This window comes from Cavia porcellus, unplaced genomic scaffold, assembly GCF_034190915.1.
Source record: "Cavia porcellus strain 051 isolate PalLab524CR breed Dunkin Hartley unplaced genomic scaffold, mCavPor4.1 scaffold_13, whole genome shotgun sequence".
NCBI lineage: Eukaryota > Metazoa > Chordata > Mammalia > Rodentia > Caviidae > Cavia > Cavia porcellus.
Window position 1 is genome coordinate 20,277,053 of NW_026947496.1, and position 20,908 is coordinate 20,297,960.

Consider the following 20,908-nt stretch of genomic DNA (forward strand, 5'->3'; position numbering starts at 1 on the left):
TCCTAAGGTCAGTGTTGAAGGGGAAGGAGTAGATTGGGGAAGAAGATCAAAGATGTGATTAGAAAGCAATTAACTTGAATTTACTGGAAACTTAAAATAGACCAAATACTCTGATGATGTCTTACCAAGATGGCAATGGAATAAAAGACAGCTCTGGACCCATGAGCTTTTAACTGACTCTGCTCTCTAATTATGGAATTAATTTCTTACCTGTTTTCATAAGTAAACTACCTTGGCACTTTAGTTTGTTCTTCTGTTTCCTGTCTCACCATGAAACCATAGTGAAGATCTCATTATGCCATAAAATGAAAGACCACTGTGCATCTAGCCAGAACTGACACTTTATAGAGAAAAGAAAATCAGCTCAATTTTGAGCACAGTCTTGGACACTTATCACAATAGTCTTGAAAGGACTTAATCTAGCTAAACTTCCTTTCTCCTCTAAGGCAGGAAGAAACGGTGTGGTCTGGGCCAAGCAGGAAAGAAAGATTTGCTCATTCACTTATTCTTTAAAGAAATGTTTACTGGGTCTCATTAAGGGTTATGCATTGAGCTAAATGTTATTGGAGTGTACAACAATGAATAAAATTATAGCTCAGTGGTAGAGTGCTTTCCTACTACACTCAAAGCCCAGGGTTCCATCTTTAAGGAAATAAAAAATAAATAAAAATGTAACACCCTACTATCCAGGAACTCATTGTATAAGAGGGAACACAGATAGGCAAACAGTGTCATCAATAGAATGTAAAAAATTTTAAGTAGCAAGTATGAAATATAAGAAATACATAAAGAGAGAGAATTGAATCGAGTGTTAGGGAGTAGAAAAAGGGAGAGAGGGTTGCCAAAACAAAGACCTGAATGAAGGATGGACAGTTTGCAGCCAGGGCCAGGGCCAGACATTCACTGTGCCAAGGCTCCAAAGACATAGCTACAGACAGGAAGAAATAAAAACAGTGGTGGAGCCTTGCCTTGAAGTGAGATGTTGATCTGGACATTCAGGTCATATTCCCAAGGGAAAGAGGACAACAACCAGTACTCTGAGAGGTATAAAAAATTGAAAAGACTGCCAGGAGAATGAGGACACGTGTATCTCGTGGGTTGGGATGTTCATCTCGCTGCTTTAGTCCATCCATTTGCACTCGGGCTCAAATCAAGTAAACTGTATCCTAACTTCTAATGTTTAATAATGTAGTTATGGATAGCATGATTACTATCAAGTGGCATGGTAATTGAGTTTAAGTAACTATAATCAATACTGATATTTTCGCTGCTAGAGTTAAGCCAATTTTGTCATTCTCTTAGCTCCTAAATGCCTATTAGTGTTGAAATGTCATCAACTGTTCCTCTTCTTTTACTCAAGTGATTATTAACAAATTAGAAGACAAAAGTTCATGCCATCTCTTTTCCTAGGAGGTGGGCTTTCTCTTACCACTCCTCACAGCTCCTGTTTGAAAGTAACCAACATATGATTGAGTCAAACAAGTGAAGTATTGTGTGGTTAAACAAAAATAGCCTAGTAAGATGGCAAGCAGATGTTGAAATTATAATTGCTTTGGAGGAGGAGCATTTTTATAGTGAGACATAGGAAACCATCATAGAATGAAAGGCTTTTAAGCAAAGGCCAGAAACCATCCTCATGCATAAAAGCAAGAAGATTTATATGATCATTAAGCAGGCCTTGGGTACAGTCATTTTCCACAGCATTATCCTTTTCTTTCTGTGCATACTTTTACACCAGTGCAGAGTTGTACCTGTAACAATGTGCAGTTGATGATGAGGAACAGAGCTAAGTCGATAGAAATACAGTCAGTAAGCCTTGATTTCAAACACTATGATCTCAGCAATAACAAGCATGGAAGAAAACACTTTTGTAACTTGAATATTTACTAATACAAACCTGATTAGGCTGATGGAAAGAACCAGGATGTGTGCTGCAGAGCAGAGATGAGCAAGCCCTTCAGGAGTAGCAGAAGCACAGGACCCAGATCCCAACTGGGGAAAGCTTTCAGCCACCTTTCCCAGCTATGGGTGTCTTCGCTGTCCTGTGGTGGCAGAGGTGGAGTGGACAGGGTGCCCGGTTGGTGGTAGAGTAACATCATAGTTGTACTTGGACATGATTTCCAGGTTGCCATGTTTCCTTGTGTGTGGCAGGATGGCCATTCTTCTTCTTCCCCCATTTGGTTTCTTTCCATTCTCTGGTGATCTGAAGTTATGCTGGGAATGGCGACAGATAAATAATGGCAGCAAGAGAAAACTCTCCTTGTCCTTTTGATCATTTTCGACCAAAGCATGGACCACAGATTGGCAACATGGGCATAATTCAGGGGCCTATTGGAAATGTAGACTCTTGGACTCCACCCAAACTGAATCAAATCCTGCACGTTAGCAGGATTAGCACGTGATTCCTGTGCTGTGCACAAACTCTCAGCCATCGGAAGCACTCATAAGGCACTAAGGAGCCACTGTCACCCCCAGATGTAGCCAGGAGTGAAGGCTTCACCACTTTCATGCTGCCAGGGCACCTGCAGGATGGAGTGGCAAGCTGTGAGGACAGCAGAAAGAACGTGGAGCAGGGTGAGTGGTAAAAGTGGAAGTTGACCCTACTCTGTGCTTCAGGCTGATTTGTAATCAGCCTTTTGCAAAAATGCACACACTATATATTTATGTTATTGGGAGGCACAGACTTACACTTTTTCCCAAGGGAAACATGACTTTGTTTGAAAATGATCATTCGACAAAACCAGTGCATATTTTTCTGACTTCCCTGCTTCCTGCTGCTGTAGAGCTCAGGCCCCTGATGATGCTTCCCTAGCACCACTCCTATTTGGAGGAGTTTCACTGAGGAGTCGTACATGTGTTCCCAAAGCGTCCCCATGTGTTACTGATAGGAACTCATGGCCTCTTCTGAGTGGAGCCACTTTTTCTAAGGAGAGTTATTCACATGGTGCAGGGCCATGGCTACTTTTGGGGTCCACTATGCCTATGGCCTTGTTAACTAGACCCCGTCACCACCATTTCTGGAGAGCTGCCTACAGTCAGGTAACCTCCTTCTTGAGGACTGAGTTCACATCTGTAATAAACAATAGTAATTTCAACCTGCAAGGCAGGCGTATAGGTAACTAAGGAGCCAGCTCAGAATGGGCACATTGTCTATGTAGTATAGTCATGCTTTTATCTAAATATATTTGCATAGAAATATATCTGGCAAAACTCTTGGGAGTTACCTAGGGCTTCTTTTTACTCTCAAGAGCATATGGATTTCAGTGGTTAGAGAACACAGGCTGAGATGACAATCTGGCCATGATTTCTGCCACCGACTGAGCACAGGGATTGATGGGGCTGATCTCGCTGGCCTCTCGTGCCTCTGTTAGATCATTCCTGCCTATGAAGAGAAAGTGAAATGGAGGAGCTGCCCAGGCCGCCCCTGTTGACTTAGCTGGGCATCTTATACACATCCATACTACATACACATGCAATCATCACCCTTACACAAAATACACATATGCACACGTATGTATCACATCACACATCACCCTCTCACACCCAAGTTCATGTACACATGAACACACATACACTGTACTCCCATGCAGATGTGTCACTGTCACACACACACACACACACACACACACACACACACACACCTGCCTTTCTTTGACACAGTTGACTTCTTTTTTATTACCAGTCAACCATGGAAGCTTGAAAATAATCTTTCAGAAAGCTCATAAATAACAGTAATATAGCTTTCTCCTGGCATCAAATCCCAATTTCCAAACTTCACATCAGAACTTTAAAGAAAAAAGAATCAGTCTCAGGATCACTTATAAAACAAATATGTTTATGTAAAGAGCCTAGCTCCAAGCTAAAAAGAGATCCAAATATATTGAGGATAATATCCCATTTCAGACTTTTCCCTACTGCATTTCCGGGCCCTCTCCACACCTCTTCACCTTCTCTGTCTGCTTTCTGTTCTGTCCCATCATTGGATGAAGGCAACATGATTACCCACCTATAGATAATCTGTCCCAGGTTCCTTGCATATCCACAGAAGTGGGGCAGGAAAAAGCTAGAAAGAACATGCAGTAATTCACAGAGGTTGCAAGGGTTAGAATTCAGAACCACAAATGGAGACCCAGATCTGCTATCTGGGAATTTTAGAGAATGTGCTTAATCTCTCTGAGCTTTAGTTATAATCCAGCAAAGGGGATAATAATAATACCTCCTGGGTGGAATTTGGGAAAGGAAAAGATGAGTTGGTTCTAAAAGTATAAGAATTAGTATTTAATATGCTGCATATTAGTATTAATGTGATTTGGTAAATATATACATATAAATGCATTATATTAGGATGTAGAATTCTATGGTTTTATTTTAGCTTTTTATCTGTTGCTATAGCTGAATACCATACTCTGGGAAATTCCTAAAATATAAGGATTTATCTCCTGGTTCAGGAGGCTGGAAAGTTCAAGAGCATGGTATCACTGTCTCCCTGGCATCTGGTGAGGGTGTTTTTGCTCCTTTGGAACATGGCAGGGAGTATCACATGGCAAAGACAGGGAGCGAGAGTCACAAAAAGAGTTCACTTTCATACAAAGCCAGAGTCTTTAGGACCCAGTAACCTCCCACAAAGTCTCACTTCTTTTCATTGTTACACTGGGGACAAAGTTTCTATCACATGAAATTTAGGGTACATTCAAACTATAGCAAGAAATACAGTATTTCATAGTATATTTTACTGTTTATTACAACTTACTATTATATAATTTATAATACTCTGTGCCTATATGCACACTGTCGTTATATATCATATGTAACGTTTATATAATATATCTGATTTCTCTAAGGATCTAGGTCCACAGTCCCATAGTTATTCATTTTGTAAGTTTGCAAAATAAAAAAACAGCTTTTGATTTCAATACATTCTTTCTTTTCTTGACTAGAAACTGCACAGCTCTGAAATGGGTGACTTGGGAATATGCTGCTAGAACCATTCAATTTTTAAATATCATAAAACCATCCTTTTCTTAAAAGACATCTTAAAGTGATGCAACCAGAAAAGCATTATAACTGAAAATGTTCTCGCTCGTAAAGTTCTTCCATTAGGCCAACTGACAGATTTAATCCAAACAAATTTTAAATTGTAAAAAAAGCACATAATTTATTTTGGTTTTTGACAATTGGATTAGTATTTGAACTTCATTTAAATACAAGTAATTTTTTATCCAGTGTTTGTGTGAACACAAAAATCTATTTTCTTCCCTCTCACCTTGAGTATTCTGTGGAAGTAAAAACCATGTCAGACCAAGTTCATCCTTCCTGCCAACTCTGGTCTTCTGTTTCAGTCTGATAGACAAGGAATATGTTTCCTCTCTGGTTCTAAAACTATTGAACCCCAGTAGCCAAGAGTCCATTGCAGGTATTTCATTGGTATTCTAAGCAAAAAAAATGTCAGCTCAGAAGAAGTGAGGTACTTGGTCATGATCAAGGGGAAGGAAAAATTGCTGCTCAGGGACTCTGATCTTTTCAGTCCCCCCCTCTGCCCCTTGTCACCTCCTCACAGCAGAAGCCCCTGGCCAGCTACCACTTAGGCCTCCGCTGAGCCCTTTTCCTAGGACACGTATTGGAAGGCCATAAGGGCTGGTCTTTCAGTCAACACACTGGCATTGAAATGAACTTGCAATCCAAGGCACAGTTCTTGGTTGTAACAAAAAGCTGATTTTCTCAACATTTAAGGATGGTTCGCAGGCCTTACCCCAGTGAATACAAGAGGCTGTTTGTTTCACTGGAAGCTCTCAACACTTCGCCATCATTCCCTTATTCCATCTCTCAGTGCTAGGCCCAGAGCTGTAACTCGATTAACATTTTAATTTAAGTGAATTAGTCATCTTGGGCTTGACTCTGTACTCGGAGACCTGAATAATGGAGAGTTAATTTAGCAGAGAATATAGCCTTTTGCCATTGTCATAACTAATGTATTAGCTATCTTGGGGCAGGGGAAGCATTAAAAGCTGAAAGAATATCTGATCCATGTTCAGGGACTTTGGGAAGGATGGAATTCAAAATAATTTGGGAGAGTGGGCTGGGTCTTATTAAATATATCTAATGTTTCCCAGTGGGGTAAAACTATACCTGTGTGAAACAGTGAGTTGGAGAGCAGGGTCTCCCTGGTCCTTTCTCCCACTGTCCCGGCATTCGGGGTTCACCACTCTGAGCATGAATGCCTTTGGCCTTCACCAATCTTTCTTTCCATTCCACGGAGCCTCACCACTGTGCGTCCCTGTGCCTCATAAACCCATCTATTCCATTTCAGCACTATGCTGTATTCTTTACAATCATTGCAGCTGATGGAGTTTTTAAGTGTTAGCAGAAGTTTTTGATAATTGCCTCAACAACTTTAATGCAAAACATTCTTGAAATAATAAAAGATAGGACATTGAATATTAAAAGTATCTACAATATAATCATGATGTTGCTGGTTTAGTTGTTATGCTTTTGCACTCTGAAGGAGAATGGGAGGTACATAGATGATAGGAGAGGGGTTACTGGGGGACTCCTGTTTTATAGGTGAGGAACTAAGGCCAAGAGAGGGCTCAGGGCTTACAAGGATGATGGCTTTGTCTCCAGCTTAACTGACAATTCAATAATTTTTGTGTAGTATAATTATATAATATAATAATTGGTGATTTAAACCTCACTTTAACACATTTTGACACATTTACTCTAGTTAATAATTATGAAGTGACATGATTTGCCCTGTGTAGCTGACAAGGATAACAACTGAAAATTGTTGTGTGACACTGAGCCTTCCTCCTCTGCCCAGGGATCAGGCTTGACTGAATGTCTCCTGATTTGTTGGCTTCTCGCCACATTCAAAGCAATAGGAAATATCTTGCTGCTTAGAATAACAGAGCAGCTGATTTGTTTTATGAAAACACTTTATTTATTTAAGTGCCAGAAACCTTTTTAAAACTGAGATACCATCAATGTGAATAAACTGTTTTTCTAAGGAATAAATATTTGAAAATTAGAGGTGGTTTGCTTTCTACTTATCATTGTAGTATGGTTATCGAGACTTCTGGAAGAATAAAACAGAACTTGCTTCCTAAAGCTGAAGATAAATATTTCACTTATTCTTTTAAGAAAGTTTGAAGTCCTTTAAAAGTTTTGCTCCGTGTTCTCGCTTAGTGAGGCATGGGCATGGGACAGGAACAGAGAACAAAACATAGAACCTCAACAAAGCAATCTGTGGCGCCATAGCTTGATCCTTTTAGTGGGGGACAGGAGGCAGTCAAAGGCTCTCAGGAACGTAGGGCAGGAACTTCAAGTCTGAGCTGTTTTGATCCCAGCTGAGCAACCCTCCTGGGCCCTCACCATGTGGATGAGATGATCTGTTACATGCCCTACTCCTCTCTAGTGTGAACACTCTGCTCCCTAGTGCCTGCTTTGTTTTTTTTTCAAGAATGGGGCTATGAGTCTGAAGGTGGTTGGGAAATTGAAAGCTAGAGCTAAACTACTAATTTTACCTTCATTATGTAAAAAATGAAATATGGGCTTCTAAGACTCAAGACATTTGGTGAAGAACTCACACACAGATTCCAACTGAACCTTTTCATTGAAGAAGTTTGACTTTTATAAAATAAGGACCCATGCTAGATTTTCAAAAGTTCTACTGAGTTCTAGAGGGGCTAAGACTCTCTCTCTGTCTCTGTCTCTCTGTCTCTGTCTCTGTCTCTGTCTCTCTGTCTCTGTCTGTCTCTGTCTCTCTGTCTCTGTCTCTCTGTCTGTCTCTCTGTCTCTATCTGTCTCTGTCTCTCTGTCTCTGTCTCTCTGTCTGTCTCTCTGTCTGTCTCTGTCTCTGTCTCTCTGTCTGTCTCTCTGTCTCTATCTGTCTCTGTCTCTCTGTCTCTGTCTCTCTGTCTGTCTCTCTGTCTGTCTCTGTCTCTGTCTCTCTGTCTTTCTGTCTCTGTCTCTGTCTCTCTGTCTCTGTCTCTCTGTCTCTGTCTGTCTCTCTGTCTCTGTCTCTCTGTCTGTCTCTCTGTCTGTCTCTGTCTGTCTCTGTCTCTGTCTCTCTGTCTCTGTCTCTGTCTCTGTCTCTGTCTCTGTCTCTCTCCTCTATGTCTCCTCATCTCTCTCTGAACCACCTACCTTCCCAAAGCCTTGCTAAGTTGCCTGGCTGGATTGAAACTTGAGATTTTCTGGCCTCATCCTCACAAGAATGATAGGATTACTCATGTGCACCACCACCCCTGGCTTCCTTCTGATTTTTCCTAGTTCTTTGGCTGCCCAATGGCTGGGATTTCAACAGTATGATGTATCCAGGGAAACGGTTACATTGACTCTTGGAGTTTGTCTTGTATTTTCAGATCAGGAATAGATGTTAAAACTTTCTGATTTAACCATCTGACTTAAACATGAATGCACAAGAACCTGCCAATTGGCAGTTTCCCCAAACCAAGTCTCAGGACTTTTCTCTTTAGGGTTGTTTTCATCCACATCATTGTTCCATCAATCTCTAAGTCCAGGACACCTAGAACATTTTGCAGAGTGAGTGGTTTAAGAGAGCCGTCTTCCCACTAGTCTGCCTCTTTTCTTATTCCCGTGGTAATATTCCTCATGTTTGAGAGCATGAGGAAGTTGTCACTGATCAACAGGGAGCCCAAGGACCTAGTGGTGGTGTCATAACAGTTCTTGTGATAAGCCCTGGGCACAAGGAAGGGGATGAAACAGGGTGAGACCAAGAGGCTCAGTTTCTAAATCTGATTTCTGTTCTGAGGTCTGTATTTCTTATCCTGTTTCGATTTGCGTTTTTGTTTTTTAAGAAAACTCACACACTGACATTTATGTGCATATGTGAAGGTCACAAGCAGTCAAGGAGTGTAAAGAAGAAAAAAATAGGGGTTAAGCTTAAATTATAATATATTAGTCATACATTAAATTATAATTATAAATTGAAGAGGACAATGTAGAATTCTTACAGTGATAAACCAACCAGGGGAAAAGTCCTGAAAACTTACAAGTACATACATAGTCACTTGATTTTTGACAAACTTAACACTGCAAAAGAGTGGAGAAATGATTTTTTTCCCAATAAATAATGCTGGATCAATTGATGTCCACACACAAAAAAATGAAATGTCTTTCTCTCATATCACAGATAAAAAAATTCCATTCTTGGTAACTACTTAACCAAAGTGTTAAATACAGTTTATACAAAGCCACTGATTTAAACTGAGCTCCTGCCCTAACTTCAACAGGAACCAAACCAAATCAAACCCAAATGGGGTCCCTCTTCCCTAAGGTCCCAGTTACCAAAGCAAACCTGTTTGAGCTTTTGAGAAATCAAGAGGAATAATAACCAAATCTGTAAACAAGGCAGTTTCAACAGCATGAGGAAGTCTGCTCTGCTTTCATCCTGACAAGGAATATAGCCTGAAGTAACTTGAGGCTAACCAGCCCAATTTTTATTTCCCATTTCTGTTATTTATTTATTTATTTATTTTTATTTAAAGAGAAAAAAAAAGGAAATTTAAAAAGAAAGCAGTAAAAGGGTACAAGTAATACAGAATTTCAAGAAAAAAATATACAGTAAGAAATCACTAGTTAATAGGTTACATATTATCTTCTTAGAAACAGTTGTCCAAATTATAAAATTAAAGCATATAAAGTGGACATTCATACAGTGAGACTGGAGACAGTTCTGTTCAATGATCCAACAAAAGCTCAGTAATATGGTTTTCCGTCCTACACACTCAAACATACATGCAGTTATATCCCTTAGTCCACCTTCCTTTCCTCTCTTTTTTACAATAACAATTATACTTTTTGGGTTTTATTACTTCCACAGTTCTTATTACATTTTTTTTTAAGAGAATAAAACCAAACGTGACTAAGCAAAACAGAGTCAGTTAGAACAGAAGGGTGGGCATAGTACATGATGCAAAAATAGAATACCAGGTGATCAAAAGTGGTTACCATTGTGCCTCTTGCTGTTTTTAAAATGAGTTGCCTATATCATCAGGTATAATAGAATTGATCAAAACAGTACAGAACAAGACCAATAAAACCTACACTGGAGACCTTACAGGACTTCAAAACAAGATAATAGTCAAACCATAATGGGCATCATAGTATATCTTATTGCCTTCAAAGTGGTTGCCTATATCCTCAAACTTAATACTATCAAAGAAAATAGAATATAGTAAAATCCCACAAAGCAAGATGGGGAGAGCAATATTGGGGTTCAAATCAGGTTAATAGGAAAACAAAAAAGTTACTATAATATATCCCGCTATTTTTTAATTTAGTTTTCCCTTAATTAAAAAAATGAGAAAAAATAGATTAATTTAAAAAGGGGGGGAGATTGAGATAAAAGAGGACATTGTAATAGAACAACGCAGGTCTGAACTGAACAATTGAAGCATCATTGTGTTTCACCACCAGATAACCTGACATAATAGTAGTTTCTGCTTTCTTCAGTTTTTTCAGCTATAAAGCCAGCTTCTCCAGCTTAGCCCACTGGATAGTCTTATCTAAAAGTTTAGAAGACATGCTACCTCAATTCACAAGTTGCAAAAAAAAAGAAAGCCAATTAGATCATTTGACTACATGTGTTGCAATTTTGTCTTTTGATAAAAACAAAAGTAAAAAGTAAAACAAATTTTTAAGACATAACATGCTGTATATAGAAGTTGATTTAAAAAAAAAACAAAATGCAAATAACATAGCTGTAAGAGAATGATGGACAAGCTGGACTATATTTCAATAGGAACTGTGTGCATCCAGAAGGACAACTAAGAGTAAACAGGGAAGTGACAAACAGAGGGGGAGACAAGCTACACTGACAATAGACGCAGGGTGTGCTCAGCTCAACAAACAGCAGACCACTGTACAGCATATTCAGCTAGACATACTCCATTCTGAGTCCGTACTTGCTTGGAATCAAATTCCACTGGTAACAGTTTGTGCTTCCTATACCCAGACTACTCTCCACTTCTGAATGCAAACAGAATATTTGAAATAAAGAATTTCAATAGCAAAGTGATGGTAAAGATCAAGCATTAAAATTTGGGTTACTTCAACTCTATTATGATAAAGAGAAAATATGTCTATTCTGCTTTCTTTCAAGAAGCTTTGTGAAGACTGTCCTTGCTCCTTTGGTGACCACCGTGCCACAGAAATTCATGCCAGTGCTCCAGTGTAGGCCACTTTGGTCACATATAGCTCTTTTTGGTAGATATCAGCAGCATGCTAGTGAAAAAATACCAATTCTTTCTCTGACAAAATGTTTTTAGGTAAATCCTCAGTCCTGTAACAATCCTTCACACAGGGCTCTGCCACCACCACCAAACTCTCCCCAGAATTCTTCCAGGCAGGTAGGTCCTTGTTATGTAGGCCCCTCAATTCTCAACCCTTAGCTGCTCCCTGCTTGTCCTGGAACCCATTCATTTGTTCTTTTCTTCACCAGCTTTGCACAGGTGAGGGTTTTGAATGACCTATCCATGCTCTGTTCCTGAGACCTGTTTCATTTTACAGTTCTGCATGTGAGTCCTCTCTAATTCAGGTGGAAATAATTATTCTCACCAAAAAGAAGTGGCAAGTGGCAGTCATGGGCTGAGAGAGAAACCAAGAAGCTGAGCCAGAGGCAGCCATGCAGGCTAGGAAGAGACAAAAAGCAAGCCTACACCTTCCTGTGAGCCAGCTGGCCTGCAGGCTGGGAGATAAGAAGAGCATCCCATACCCCAGCATCCTGGCTGATTCAGAGGAACACAGACTGAGTTGATAGTAACTGAAGTAAAAAACAACTTAATGCTTGTGTTGTTTGATTGACTTTGCAGGCCTAAAGCCGGTAGTCTGAGCATCTATTTAGAGGATAACAATATGCAATATTGCAACTATGGGGGATTTTCTTCTGTCTTGTTTTTAAAATCCACTATTGCTCTCACTGTTTTGTTTTGTTCTGTATTATTGTTTTGTTTTATTCCCTTTAAAATACATAAAATAAAACCTATAAAAATAAAAAATCAATAAAAAAGAAACTGTGTTACTTAGGATTGCAATGACAGAGTGCTTCTAGATCCAAACACCATATATAGATCCAAACACCATATATAGGTCCATAGAAGTGCTCTGATCTAATCGGTTACACATTCTGATCTCAATTAGGTGTCCTTTAAAACTATTAGCTCATGAAACTAAACAAAGCAAAAAATTTCATTAGGAGAATTCACATTGCTGGAGCATTTTGGAGATTGATTCCCATTTCCAGTGGTTGAGTATGAACAGGTTTTATTTAGTGTTCATTAAGTATATGGTCTAATGTTTTTATTTATGTTCAAGAAGAGGCAGTATAAGCAATTATTTCATCTAAAAATGTGCATGCTATAATAAAAGCCTGTATAAATCATTTCAAACACCTCCTGTCAGTTTTTAGTTTTATTGGAAATCTCTGCATTTCTTTATAAATAAAAAATGATACACTTGTATTTTTCTGTATCAAAATGTACTTTCTCTGCCTGGATAGAATGACTTATTCCAGGGCATGCACTTTATAAATCCCGCAGTGGTTAATGTTGATGTTCTTGTAAGTGATAAATGATGACAGTGTTCTAGACAAGCATAACTCATTGTTTGATGTTTTTGTTTTTAGTCCAGTTGACACAAACTCTTTGGTAAAGTAAAGGGGAAAAAAATGCAAGTATCTTTCTCCTTGGAAGGTTAAATATTTTAATTAGGTTTAAAAATATGTATGTATGCAAACCTCACAGCAATAGTAATGAATGATAAAGGCCATTCTCCGAGGATTTGGTATAGCAGGGTTGTTTTTCATCTCTATTATTTTTCTGTCATTTCTTTAAAAAATCAAGCACATTGCCTTTTCATGTTATTATGTGTGACTCTTTTGTCCCCTCAAGATTTCTGGATGTGGCTACAACAAAAATAACAATGAAAATTTGCCTAATGTTCTTTCACTCTAAATTTGAAACAGGGGACTGTACTACCTCCTCCATCTTGCATGCTAACCACCAGCCTTTGATTATGTGAGAGAAGAGGGTATCCGAAGTACTTCGGTGAATCTATCTGTATTAAATATCACCAGTTTAACCAGTGAGCACCATATTGCCATTCCTCTAATCTGTTTCTATTGCACTGAAGACTGGAGTTTTGAATTGAATATGTATCTGACACTCAAGCATCTTCCTCCTAAATCCAGTCAGTGATGCCTGCAGAATGCTGAGGGGTGCTGCGTGCATTAATTCATCTATTCCACAACTATTTGTTGTCCCTTATCTTTCGGTGAGGCCAGTGGTACAATGAAGAGGAGAAGACAGACACGGTCCCTGACCTCAGCAGAGACAGGAGCTCTTGCCAGTGCAGAAAGGTGTATCAAGTCCAGATGTTACAGAGGAGGAAAGTGGAGGTTCTGACCAGGAAAGTTACTGGTCCAGGTTTAGGGAATCAAAGAGTATGTCCTGGAAAACAGAATGGTAGCTAAACCAAGGTCTAACTAATGAGCAGAAATTAGGCACTGTGGGAAAGAAAGAGAAAGAGAGAGAGAAAGAGAGAGCAAAAAGCAAGCAAACAAGGGGATCAGTCTGTTCAAGGAGAGAATTCTAGGCTCTTCGTCTGGAGTGTATATGCCAAGGGATGGGTGGTATGGGGCAGTGCACCAGGGTAAGGCTGGAGACATATGTTGGAGTTAAGGTCCAGATTCTGAAGGCAAGACTTCGAGAGATTTTTTGTAAGCTGAGATAGAAACTTGGAGTTCCATTATGCATGGACTAGGAAACTGCTGGAATGTTTCTAGCATGTGCCCCAAGCTCTCTCTGGTAATAGATGTGGTTCAGAGAGACAGAAACTTGAGAATTAGCTTCCAGACATACTGAGGTTGTGATGAGAAAGTTGCCTGACATGTTTAGTTGTGGCGGTATCAGGTGTCATCCTCGAGATGATGAACAGCACCAAGAAGGGACAGGGTCATGGCCAGAGTTTCTATTTTGCTCACCCGGACATGTGCATATAAGTTCAGAGTGAATTTGAGGGATAGAAACTAATGATTGGGCTGTTTTCCTACTGGAAAGTCCAGTACATTGGATAAGTGGTTCTTGAATCATCACTAATAGTTACTGAAAAATAGTACCAGCATTGCTGAATAGAGTTTTACTTGTAAGACTTGTCTTTTTCCAGCTTCCTGGGAAGGAATGGCCAAATGCACACTGAAGTGAAATGACCAGAAGATACATATGTGCCTTCTTTCACGATGCAGAAATGATGATCTGTTTTGAGGTGCCTTGCTGCAAATGATAAAAACCTGCTCTTACAAAGATGGCCTCAGAAAAATATTTAACATATATAATTAGAATTAAATGTAATGAATACCTGAGTATTTCAGTGCTTGGATATCTCATTGCTTAGTTTCAAAGGGACACTTCTTGGAGACAAATGCACCTCATCAAATTACTTGCTAAGTAGCCCTGCATCCTTGTTGATATGGGGTATATCAAGGATGCTTTCCCACTCAGAAACAAAGAATGCTGCAGTTTTATGCAGCGTCCTCTGTCACAAGGGAAGTCAGACATATGCCAGGCTGTATTTTGCCTAACTTCATATGCTAAAGGTGCACATGAAGTTAAGATAAAAAAGAAAGGAAAAGAGTTTGACCATGGCTACTGATGAAGGCTGATAACAGTGGTATGGGGCAAGATACAGGGTAGCCATACCTTGGAATCTGGATTCTGTTTGCACTGTTCACATTTTTGATAGAACATGGCCCATGTGATTATTTGATTAGTGTGATCTTTGTTGACAACAGAGATGTTTTAAAAGTTTATAGTCCTTGTAAAATTCCTACTAATGCTCATAGTCAGTGATCTTGAATTCGATTTTTAAAAATAATATTTCGCCAAATTCCTCTGTCCTTGTGTTTCAGGAAGCTGTGGCGGACATTTCTTCCTGTGGTTGACATTTGCATCAGTAGAGAAAGCCTGGAGACTTAGTAATAGCTGATCACAGGCATTCTGGAGACCCAGCATGGGCCTTCCCTCCTCCGTCCTGCTCTAATTAGGTGATCACAGCCATCTCTCTTGACATATCTGCAAGGGGTTAGGGATACTTGGCAACGAATCCATCAGTCACATGGAAGGCAAAAATGAGCTGGGTCAAAGAGAAAATACACCTTTATTTCACATGACTTACCTGGAAATTGGTCCACAGGTCTGAGAGGGTGGATAGAAAATTTTGTAAGTGTAAAGCACAAATGAAATTTACTATATTGTATTCTAGGTCAAAACATCTGATCTTTGAGTTATTTGATGATAATTCAAAGTGAAGAAATACAGAAATAATAAGAAAAGCTGTACACAATAAATTTGAGTAAAAGAGCCTGGGATTTAGCTCAAGTGCTTGCCTGGTAAGCACAAGGTTGTGAGTTCAATCTCCGATACCCCTCCCTACCAAAAGTATAAGTAAATAGTATTTTAAAGTAATGGAAAACTTGTTTTTTAAAGGAATCCTATGAGAAAATTTTTGCTTTTGTTGCAGTACTGGGGATCAAACTCTTGGGTACTCTACAATGGAGCTACACCCCCAGCCATTTTTATTTCTGTTTTGAAACAGGGTCTTTGTAAGTTGCCCAGGCTGGCCTCAAACTTGCAATCCTCCTGCATCAGCCTCCAGAGTAGCGGGATTGTAGGTGTGCACCCCTATGCCTGACCTGTGGTGAGTATTTTTGTGATATGCAAAATTATCTCTCAAATTTCTCTGTATTTTCAATGCTTTAATGATGTGGAATTTTCTGGAAGTTGTAAATGTCTTTAGTTGAAAGATACTGTTTCTCGGTTGTGATTGCTGCCCCTGTCTTCCCCAAGTTATTTAAGCCAACAGGACAGAAGTAAATGAATGCAAATCAGGAAACATATTTATATTTAGCTGTAACCATTCGGGCTCCACCGTACCACAGCATCTTTCTTCACAGAGGAGATGCAAATTGAAAGCCCTCAGAGCTCTGGTGTCTGCAGCTGTACTACAAGGTGTGGAGAACAGTGAGGTACATCTACCAGGAGGGTATGAAACATTGATTCCTTTTTTCCTCCTGTATCTTTCTCAACCTATGGTTTAAGATGTATGTGTATCAGGACTTCGGGCAAGAATGCTTCCTCCCCAGGAACTCTTCTGGGGAGTATGTGGACTATGACAGTCAAGATACCTGTGGTTCTAAAGTATGTGTCCTGTAATGAGATGGGCATTTCAGAATTCCAGAGATAGGCACACAAACACACACTCAAATTCTGCACAGCGTGGGCTTCCTAAAGTAAGCCAGTACTAATGACTGTATTAGTACCACACTGTGCTGTGTGTAAGCTGCTGACCTCCTTTGGTCCACTGGGCATCACTGTGGGCAGATATAATTGCTATCACTCTGCTCCCAGCAGAGAACCTGAGAACCCTGAACATGAAACTGCTTATGCATCATCATAACTGACAAGTCTGAACATTAGGATTTTAACCTAAAGGACTGGTTCCAAAGCCAAGGCTCTAAATAATGTAACTTTTCTAGAGCTGCCACGTGGTGATGACTACTGCTCTTTGCTTGCTCATTTGTGATCCCTGCTGACTTTAGACAATATTTTTAGTCTTGTTGCAGCTTTAATTTCTGTCTGAGGCAATGAGATGGAGAGAGAAAGCGTTCCCCACTGATACCTGTCATTACTGTTTAGCTCAATTGAGACAGAATCTCAACTGGCCTCTCACGTTTTGGAATCATGCTTTAAACAAGACACTGATACCAAAGTTAAACAACAAATTCCTAATTTCATTTTTAGACCAAACAATTATGAAGTGCTGCCTTAAATTTATCTCTCATCTTGATGGCCTCAGGGAATATCACTGCTTCTTCACATTTCAATGCAGAGGCGATATAAACACAATTGATGTGGAAATACACAGCAATCTCTGATTGCCTGTTGTGTATCAGTCAACCAGGAGGTAAATACAGATAGAATACTGACCCTCATGATGTAGCAGAGAAATTAGACAATGACTGTGTGGTGGGTTGATAACTGGTGGTCAACTTGTAATACCAGCTGAACTGAATCAGCATGGTGCCGAGTGTGAATGGCCCACCAAGGATTGTTGCCAACATGAAAAGGAGAACTGGAGAAGAACAGGTACTGTTATTGGTTTTCCTGGTTGTTGTTGGGTCTGTTGCCATTGGTTCTCCTGGAGAAGATTGTGGAGCTTCTTTCCTGACATGAACTTAGCTGTTCTCACCATCAGAGGAGCTCAGGACATTGTTGTTGCTGAGAATGGCTGTGGTTCACTTTGCAGGAGCTGTGGTCCTTACTTTGAGCCTTGCTTCCTGGCTCCGGAGGGGAAGATGTGTGCTGTTCAATCACCAGGAGAAGCTTGTCATGCTGGCTTCCTGATATGAACTTGGCTATTCTCATTGCAGGAAGAGCTCAGGACTCTGTTGCTGCGGAGGATGGCTTGGTACTTTTCAGGGGAGCTGTGGTTCTTATTTTGAGTGTCTCTTCCTGGCTTCAGTGCAGAATCTACAACCTACTGGCACAGATCCTTTACCCCACTGGCACAGATTTTTTAGCTTCCATCATTGACCATCGTTGACCATTGGGCCTTCCCAGTGCAGACTGGTGAAGTAGACTTGCATGAGACATTGTCATGGGCTCTAGGCCACCAGTTGAACTCATGGTAAGCATTGTCATGGGCTCTAGGTCTTTAGCTGAACTCATGCATTGCCATGGATCCAGGCCCTCAACTAGATGCTTTGGGTCTTAGTGTGTGGACAGATTTCCTGCTCTCTTTCTTTTGTGTTTGACTTTTTGGGTAACCATTATAAAATTATACTATAAATTATGTGTCCTGTATGTAACTGTTTTCCTTGGGATCCCTGACTACAACGAACTATATAACATCCATGAGATGTGAAAATGAAGTTTTCCGTTTTTCTCAATCCTGACATCTCTGTTTTCCTGCCTCATCCTCTCCTTCCCTAACTTTTCTACACCCTGCTTGTCACTTTTCTATACCCTGTTTCTTTATAGCGACCTCTGGCTGTCCTGGGCTGCCTAATATGACTTCGTAGGAAGATCTCTATGTTTTCAGAGCTACAGAGTCTAACTTCTCCCAGCTTTATCTCGCACAAGAAAACTTAATCTTCCTGAGTCCCATGTCCTCAAAATAATGGATGGGCTCATCCAAAGAAGTTAATTGTTAATAAAGGTTTAACAAGTATTTATATGTTAACAGCAACCTATAATACAGTATCTTGATTTTTAGGAGCAAGACTCGAGCAACAGCTAACAAAGACAAGACACTTTGAGAAATGTAGACATATTGATAAGAAGCTAAATTTATTTCTGCTTGGGCTTTTTAATGAGGGGTTTTCAATCATGTCACAGTTTCCAGTCTGAAATAGCCACCATTTATCGAATCCTTCAGAAGCCTTCTCTGAGCTGTATGTGGCTAAGGAGAAGAATTTTATTTTCCTCCATAAAGATTGATGTTGTTAGTCAAAGGCATCAGCAGTGAGTGTAAATTTGCATTTCAAATTTAGGATGATTTATTTTCAATAAAAAGCATATATTGCTGCTGCAGTTAGTCTAGCTGTGACTGGGGATTACAGATTGATATTGAAAGACTATTAGAAATGTGAGCTGCCCTATAAAGGGGAAAATTGGCACATTTGACTTCATAATTCAACATCTGTGTATGACAGAAGATACCATAAAACAGCGTTACATGACAAACTACAGACTCGGAGAAAATACTTGCAACATACATAATCAAAGGGTGAGTAATCAGGCTTCTCACTCCAGAGTGAGAGGCTCCCGAGCGAAAGACAAACTGCCAATTTATGTGGAGGAGAATGTAAAGACCACCCAGAGAAAAACACGGATGATGGAAAAGACCACAAGACTCGGACCTTCCTTTAGAAAACTGATGGAATTTCATTTCATGAGCCCCCATTTGTATATTCTCCACATATCTTCACAATTCTTTAGGATGAAGTTTTTTTTCCTCCTCTTTTTCCAAAAACAAACGAAAACTAAACCCCAAAGCACTGTGTTAATTTCAGGTTCCTTCACTGTTCATTCTTGACTTGCTTTGTGATACTGGGGCTGTATGCTGGTAAACTCTTTGCCACTGAATCACACCCCAACCCTTTTTATTTTATTCTAAACAGAGTCTGACCAAGTTATCCAGGATGACCTCAAAATCGCAATTCTCCTGCCTCAACCACCCAAGGAGCTGGGATTACAGCCGGGCACTCCTATTCCTGGTTGTGATGTTCTGTTTTATTTGTTCACATCTTTCAGGCTATATTGTATACGTATGATCTTCTACAGGTTTGTTCTGAACAGAGAGTGGAACCTCATAACCCAGAATCAAGTGCAGGCAATTTCAATTGTCTGGAAACCTCCAAGCTTCTTACTTAAGCTTTAAAATTCCTTTTTGTCAGCCATCCCATCACCATCTTTGTCTGCATTTTGTTTTCACAGTGCCAGGATGGAACTCAGGGCTTCACACACTCTGGTGCTTTACCACTGGGCTACACCCCACCAGCCCCCTACATAGCATTTTGAAGTAATGTTTTGTACATTGTAAGAGAGACAGCCTAGTTATTCACTTATTCTTAGACACAACAGCGTGATAGGCTCTCTGGTAACAAGTGTCTGTGTAGCTTGATACACAAGTCCAGTATCAGTTCCCTAAGTTCTGATGTTCCCAGTAGGATAAATCAAGTTAAAAATCCATTTCAGATTTTCTCATCTGTATCTTATATCTCAAAAACTTCTTACATGTTTTGTTTCAATTAGGTTGGCTGTGAGTGAGTGACGGTATATTATCATGGAAAGATGTCACCCTCAGTATTTTTTAAAAGTTCCAAGATAAGATACATGGTATTTGTATATTTCAGTCACCTTCTTTGTGGCTGAGATGCAATTCCTGCTAATTACAGGAGGAGAGGTTTATTTTGGCTCAGAGATTTCAGTCCGAATCTACTGACTTCCAGAGCAGGTGGCGGGGTAGGGTGGGAGGCAGGGAAGAGAGAGAGAGAGATAGAGAGAGAATGAGAATGAAAATGAGAATGAAAATGAAGGGGGAAACTGGAGAGCGAGAGAAATCCTTCCAGGCCACACCCCCACTGACCCACCCACTTCCTAACAGCAAATCATCTGTAACTCTCCACAATCCCATCGCCTTCCAAAAGCCCTACCTCTGAGGGCGATCTAGGCATAAACCATAACATTACATTTTTACAATAAATAAAAACAAATAGCAAAGGTGGATATGAGTGGATGTCTGTTCATTGAAAAACACCTCAATTGTTAGCAGTGACTTCCAGAGAGGAGTTTGGGGTTGGGGTGAGGGAATATTTTCACTTTGTGTATTTTTAACTCCTAAACTGCATTTAAAAAATTATTTTTATTATTAACTTACTAAAGAAAGAAGAAACTGCTAGGGTTTTCTTATTAAGTAAGAGTGCCAGGCTGCCCCCAGGTTCCATTGTAGTACTGCTGTGTTCTAGAAGAATCTGCATATCTCTGGGTCTTTTCTAATGCCCCCGATGGTGATGCACGTTGCTGCATATTCTCCACTGATTGCTTAAAAGTTTGGGAAGTGCATCACACCGAATGTCAAGGTAGATGAGTTCTCGGCCTTGTTTTATCAGATCCCACAGTCTGTTTGCAGACCATTATTTCGCTTCATCTTTAAAAAATGGAAGTTGGCAAGGTCAGTGACTTTCTAACAGCTTCCTGCAGGTGCAAAGTCTCCTGGGCAGCAACCTCTCTGCCCACCCTACTGTTCAGCCGGGGCAGTCCTGCTTCTATTTTATTTATCAGCATACCCACCTAAATTTTGTCTGATTTCTATAGGAAAGTTCATTTTTAAA

At 39.9% G+C, this 20,908-nt stretch overlaps 1 long non-coding RNA gene across 2 annotated transcripts in view; it reads left to right on the top strand.

Annotated features, from left to right (window-relative positions):
• The window catches only part of LOC111756471 (uncharacterized), a 232,874-nt gene that overhangs the window by 188,462 nt on the left and 23,504 nt on the right, over positions 1–20,908 (top strand). For both annotated transcript variants that reach the window (XR_002790952.2, XR_010051153.1), the window contains exon 3: positions 15,610–15,711. This is a non-coding gene — a long non-coding RNA (uncharacterized LOC111756471). The remainder of the gene's footprint in view (positions 1–15,609; positions 15,712–20,908) is intronic.